The sequence below is a fragment of the Pundamilia nyererei genome, unplaced genomic scaffold, assembly GCF_000239375.1.
Source record: "Pundamilia nyererei isolate P.nyererei 1_Seehausen unplaced genomic scaffold, PunNye1.0 scaffold00562, whole genome shotgun sequence".
NCBI lineage: Eukaryota > Metazoa > Chordata > Actinopteri > Cichliformes > Cichlidae > Pundamilia > Pundamilia nyererei.
Window position 1 is genome coordinate 146,768 of NW_005187963.1, and position 7,415 is coordinate 154,182.

Here is a 7,415-nt window from a genome sequence, read left to right on the forward strand (position 1 = left end):
CTTTGAAAATGTAAAAATTTTAATGTTTACTGCATGAAATATGTCATGTATAACATTTCTTAAGTTAAGCTTTTTTGTTATTCAGATATGTTGCAGAAAAATATATTTGTTATTCTGGAATTGTGTTTCTTAGCTAAAGAAAGTCAAATTCCTTACTAAAAAATTTAATTATTAAAGAATGTTTGTTAATAGACCTCTCTGCATTGAGTCATACTTGTTATTAATCTCTGGCTCTCTTAAATCTGCTCTAAAGACCTACCTTTTGGGTTGGGCTTTTAAACCCAGTATAATTTTTTTTTTACTATGTATTTTATATTATTCTTTTTATGTATCTGGCTCTCTTCCACAGCATGTCTTTTATCCTGTCTTCCTTCTCTCACCCCAACTGGTCGTGGCGGATGGCAGATCCTCCCTGAGCCTGCTTCTGCAGGTCTCTTCCTGTTAAAAGGGAGTTTTTCCTTCCCACTGTCAACAAAGTGCTTGCTAATTGGGGGTCATATGATTGTTGGGTTTTTCTCTGTAGGTATTATTGTAGGGTCGACCTTACAATGTAAAGTGCCTTGAGGCGACTGATGCTGTGATTTGATTCTATATAAACAAAACCGCATTGAAAGTGAATTACACAAAATTTCCTCCTAATTTAAAAAAGGCATTTACAACTGAAACTATGTAAAGGGAGTACTAAATAGTTTCCAAACACAGAGACAGATATAATCTGGAACAGGACTTTTCCCAAATACGGGAATATTATAACCAGAATTGGAAGGTTACAGCCTTTAAAGCATTTTTATCAATCTGAGCTCAGCCTTTAACTGCACCCCAAATGAAGTAATCACGAAGCTGTATGAAACACCAAAGCCAGGAAAATGAGGAAAAGATGCAGGAATTCAATTATTTATTCCATTTTTATTACCGACAAATCAGAACAATAGGTATCTCAAGGTAACTGTTGTTGTAAGATAAAAACCCTACAATAATATAAAGAAACAGAGAAAACCCCAACAAACATATGACCCCTATGAGCAAGCGCTTTGGTGACAATGGGAAGGAAAAACTCCCTTTTAACAGAAAGAAACCTCTAGCAGAACCAGGAAGACTGGACAACGAGATGCTGTGGAAGAGAGTCAGAGATTAATGATAACTAATAACACAGGTCAACAGGTCAAAATCATCAGAGACAAAATTCATCTGGGCTTTGTAGTGTTTTTCCATGCTGATTTCAGATCTGTGTTTAGTTTTTTCCTAGCACGTACAGTTTTTGTGATGAAGCTAGTTATAAATTGCATGATTGTTAGTATATTTAGTTAAGCATAATACCAGATTTAACGACGGTTCCCTTTTATTTATGTTTCAGGCAGCATTAATTGCAATTGATTTCAGTTGTTACAATGCCTATAAATTGTATTAATCATCCAGACGGTTTCTATTACATGTGTGGTAATTCACAACGAAAGCATGTTGTGAATTACCACACAGACAATTACCACAGACCTAAGAAGATATACAAATAGGCTATCTACTGGGTGACCAGGATAAATCTTGGGCTCCAAATGTCATCTGCAACAGCTGTTCCAATAGACCAGGGGTCGGCAACCCTAGGCACGCGTGATGGCATGACCATAGCTGGACTGGCCATTGGACAAACTCTGTGGGCCGATTTTTTTTTTTTTTTTTTGTAACGGTATAAACAATGAGAGGTGGTGGATTGGCCAGATAATGGCCGGTGTGTAAAAACAACTCAGTTGTTTGGTGGTGGCTATGGCGGAGCTTCCACAGATTCAGTAACATTAGCAAGTGGTGGAGGCCAGCAGGTGGATGAGGGAGAGGGGAGGCAGGAACAGGAGAGACCCGAGGCAGCACGGGTCCGAGTGTCAGGTGAACTGAACTTCAGGTAAGAAGTTATGTCTTGCAGTCTATCTGGGTCAGATATAAACCAGGTTCAGGTGGAGTTTATTTTCGTTGTGCTGACTTTTTACAGTCAGTTACAATAACTCGTACTGCGTACTAGCTAGCATGACGGAGTTTTCATCAGAATTGTTGTAGCGAACTTTATTTTATTCATAAGGTTAGTAGAGTTGCCAACCGTCCTGTAAAAAGACTGAATCATCCCGCATTCAGAGAAAATATTACGCGCTTCGTATTGAGGTGAAAAGGAACAGTTTGTCCCGGACTTCAGCTAGAATGGAAAAACAGACAAAGCTGGAGTTATTCTGTCTTTACGCTGCACAGCTGCCTCTTCTTCTCTCATTCTGTCCCCCTCCTCTCCTGTTGCTACTTCAATCATGAAACCGATCTATGATCAGCTGATCGGTTTTTCTGGAGCAAGTTCTGTCTCTCTTGTTTGTTTATCGCCCACTTTGCGCCAGAAAGAGGAAATCACCGGACAACAGCAACAGTAGCACGTTTAAGCTTGATCAGCTGTTGTTAGAATTTATTTAATATTAATTTCTTCTATCAGCTGATGTTTGCTGGAGCCACAGCTGTAAAAGCTGCTGGTCATGATATTGTTTGGTTATCTGGTGAGAGGGAAACGTGAAGATGAAACCAGGAGATGTCCTTACTGAATCATCAGAGCTGAACAGGTGATGGAGAAACAGGTTTACCTTTTAGGTGACATGAATGAGTTGAAGGGAAGTTATGAACTGTTTCTGAGAGACAAATAACACCAGGATCCTTTTCTAAGTAGCTGACAGCTGGTAACTGGGCAGGGGCGGATCTAGCAAAGTTTTGCCAGGGGGCCAGGTAGGGCATTAACAGGGAGAGGTGGGCACAAGGAAATACTTTCTTATTCTCATTTAAAATGTCTCGCTTTTATTAAATAATTATCTGAAGCTTACAACCAAAGTTTTTATCTGAAGTAAAATGTATAGAAATAATACCACAAGACTGTACATCACTGTCACAACAGCGTTTGTCACATCACGGACATCGCTCTGCCAAAGTTGTACCAAGAAGTCAAAGCGACAGTGCTGGACTCTCTCAGCTCGGCAGAAACAGTTGCTTTGACATGCGATTCTTGGACTTCGAGAGCCACTGAATCGTACGTAACTGTTACAGCTCATCACATAACGGACCAGTGGAACCTTCAGTCTCATGTACTACAAACCCGAGCCATGCATGACAGTCACACAGGTGAACACATTGCAGCGTTACAAAGGCTACGTTCACACTGCAGGTCTTAATGCTCAATTCCGATTTTTTGATCAAATCAGATTTTTTTGTCTGCTCGTTCACACTACAAATAAAATGCGACAGCAAACGCTCTCTAGTGTGAACGCTCAAAGCGGCCCGCATGCGCAAAAGAAGACGTCATACACAACACGCTCTGTTTAGACCCAGAACAAACTATATTGTTTGACTGATGGCCCTTAATATAAAGACTTCGGACTTCATGTTTCCCGATTTTTGCTTTAAGTTATTTTGTTATTTACATAATAATGTAGATAACCTAATAATGATCCTTATTGCTGTTTTAGAGGAGCGGTGCTTCAAAGGATAGTTGCAGATTTCTGTCAGAACCTGCAGGTTATGCAGTACAAATAAAATGTTAACGTTTCTCCAACGTTGTCTTCCCAGCAGTTTCACCGGATGGCCAGGAAGCGTTCACGATGTCTTCTCTGGCGCTGATAATTGGCGTCTGTCTTGTGTCAGTGACGTAAAAGACGGATTTAATGCGACTTGACCGTTCACACAGCAGTCGCGTTCTGAGACATCGGATATGTATCGGATTCAGTACCACATACGAAAGTGACCCAGATCGGATTTGAAAATATCGGATTTGTGCCGTTCACACTGTCACACCATGATCGGATATGGGTCGCATAGGGTAAAAAAAAATCGGATTTGATGCGCTTTCACCTGCAGTGTGAACGTAGCCTAACTGACGCTGTGGCTGAATGGGGATTGAACGCAAAGGACCTTGTTGTTACCGATAATGCAGCAAACATGGCTCTCACGGCTAGACTTGCAGGCATAACGCACATACAATGTTTTGCACACAGTCTGAATCTCGCCTCACAGAAAGCACTGAAAATACAATCCGTGGTGCAACTTCTCGGGAGGATCCGACGTGTAACAGCCTTTTTTAGGCGCAGCACCACAGCCAGCAATCAGCTGAAGCAGAAACAGTGCCTCCGTCAGCTACCAGCTCACAGATTGATCACGGACGTAATTACAAGATGGAACAGCTCCTATGATATGATAGATCGATTTTTAGAACAGCAACCAGCCATCTGTGCGGCTCTGCTTTCTGCAGAAGTTAGGAAGAGTGAAAAAGAAATTTTCACATTAAGTGAGTCTGACATCATATGTGCAGAAGAAGTTGTCAGGGCACTCAAGCCTATGAAGGACGCCACCCTGGTGAGAGAGGGGAGCATGCCAACCCTGTCCATCATTGCTCCTCTTCATGCCAAGCTTGTGATGGGTGCACAAGAAAGTGTTGATGATACACCGACAGTAAGGGACATTAAGACTGCCATAGCAGAAGATCTGGGAAAGAGATATGTAAATGAGACACTATGGATGGCATCAACTGTTGATCCTCGGTTTAAGGACCTGCCCTTCCTGTCTGAAGCAGAGGCCAGTGAGACCTATTCCAGACTGTTGGACACTGTGGTGGCTGTGATAAAGAAGGGAAAAAAGGAAGTAAATAAATGAATGAATTTACTTGGAAAAATTCAACTGAAGTTATAAGAAAGTGAATAAAGTTTTTAAAAAAAAAGTATATTGATGACATTTGTCATCAGATATTAGAGCAGAACAGGGTGAATCTTGGTTTTAAATTTTGACTTTGTGACATTAATACTATTTTAATTTAATGTTTTTAAGGAGCAAAAGAATAAGGAGACTGACAAACAAGTGGAGGAAGAGAATACCACAGAGGAGGCTTATCACCCACATAACAAAAACAGCTTTGACTCGATCCCTCTGCCACCTCTAAAGAGACAGAGGACCTTACGTGCATTGGTGGACTTGCTTGGAGCTATGTTTGCCTCTACTAGTGACAATACTGCACCAAAATCAGAACATGATGTTGCTGCAGCTGAGATCAAGAGGTATAGAGATGAGACCCCTTTGCCTCTCACAGGAAATCCTCTCAGTTGGTGGAAGGACCATGAACAGGAATACCCTCAACTATCCAAAGTAGCAAGGAGTTTCCTATGCATTCCTGGAACAAGTGTCTCTGCAGAGAGTTTTCTCCTCTGCAGGAGACATGGTAAATGCACAGAGAAGTGTCCTGAGAGCTGACCATGTCGACCAGCTTGTATTCCTGCACAAAAATCTGGAAATTGAAAAATAAGCACTGAGAAAACATTATAACATGTAAAATCTCAGATTTGAGAATGTTTGGTATTTTGGTTGAGTCTCATAAGCACTTATTTAATTGAGAAAATTCCCTTTTTCAGCTTTTACTAAAAGTGTTCCATTGATGGACATTGCAGAGCTGTACTTTATTTTATTAACACTTAATTTTAATAGCACTTTACATTGTTTGTTAATGTTTACTTGGATTCTTCAAGCAGTTTCATTTTTGATTTATATTTGTTTATGTTAAGGTCACATAAAAAGTGCTTTGTTTTGATGCTTCATAGAGCAGTTTTTGGATAAGTATTTTACAATCATAGTACTTAGTAAGTAAGACCTCAGTGTTACTTTGTCTACCTTTTTTCATGTTAAAGAAATAGTTGATATTTCAGTAAAGTAGTTTTTGTTTGTTTATTTGACATGACTTCTCATAAGGCAGATGTTAATTTCTCCATTCATTTTGAACTTAGAGAGAGTGTTTTTGTTTTAGATGGCTCATGTCAAGCATTTAACAGTTTGGACTGTTTACTGTGAGTTTTCCTAATTAAATTCAGTCCTAAACACAAATATCGCCTGGCTTTTAGTATCGCAATATATCGTATCGTCTCCCGTGTATTATGACAGATATTGTATCGCCAGATTCTTGCCAATACACACCCCTAATATATTTGTAATATATCTATATCATGGCTAAAGCACTTCTGGATGGATGCAAACTGCATTTTGTTGCCTTGTACCTGTGACATGTGCAATGACAATAAAGTTCAATTCTATTCTATTCTAAATGTTCAGTTTCTATACCATATGTTAAAACAATGTGTGATTAAAGTGGTGGGTAGGTTCTTTTAAATCCCTTTCATTCTTGCTGTTACCCTTCTCTCACCGATCAACACTGGCACTCGTCTCCACCCACTCAACTCTGCCTGCACTTTCTTTTTCACCTCTCTGTTGCTTTAAATGGTTGACCCAGATATTTGAACATCTAACTTCACTCTCTCCACTCCTTTGGTGTTCACTTTTACAACCATTTCCCTTGCATGCACAAACATAAGTATTCTGTCTTGCTTCTGTTAACATTCATTCCTCTTCTGTCCAGTAAATCTGATCCAGTATGGAAATCTAGTTCTTTATGACCTGCATGTTGTTGTTTTGTTCTTTTTGTTTCTTTATTTGTATTACCTGTAGACATGCTGATAGATGTTAGGATTTTGCTACCGGGTATATGTATTTGCTAGAGTTTCCCTTTCAGAGCCCACAGGGAAGCCAATTAAGATATTTTTAAGTGAGCTTTTAGTGATTTGTTACAGGATTTAAGATTTTTAGTCATAAATCAGCACTTAATGAACAGAAGTGCAGTCATCCAGCTCTGCAACATCACAAATCATTTTCATATAGCTCCTTCCCTTCTTCTCTCAGATCCGTGATATGACAGATATGATATGATATCTCTGTACCTGTGATGTTAACTCTGTGAAAAGTAATTCGAAATTCATGAGAGAATAAGTGAGGGTCTGAGAGGGCACCAGAGTTAGAGAGGAAGTGGGTGACTGTCCTGCAGAAAAGAATTCCAAACAGAAGACATATGCAGGGATGAGAGCTGTAAGCAGCACGCAAGAACTGATTAAAGGCAATTAGACTGGTGACTTTACATGTTCTTTAGATTGACACTTTATCACATATAATCAGTTGCAGGTGAAGAATCTAAACTTGCCACAGTGATGTAAATGCCACGTTTACACCACACAAAAAAGAAAGAAAAAACTCAGACATCAAAGACTAAATCACCCGGTTACTTAACGAAATACCACTAACTCAACCACTCCCATACCACTTTACTAAGGTGGCAGCTACACTGTATTAATAACTTATCATTCATGATTGTTATCATCATCATTAATAATTTTATTTCAGTTACTATTGTTACTTCTAAAATTAGTAGTAGCAGTGGATGCATCATATCATCATCATCATTGATTTATTTACCAATAAATTCGCCGTTTCTTCTCTCATATCATCCTTAATCATACATAAATCCAGTGTGGGAGCCAGCCTGTTGGCTCTGGGCTGCATCAGTCTGCCTATCCTCCAGCGACTCTCTGAGCCTGCCTTTT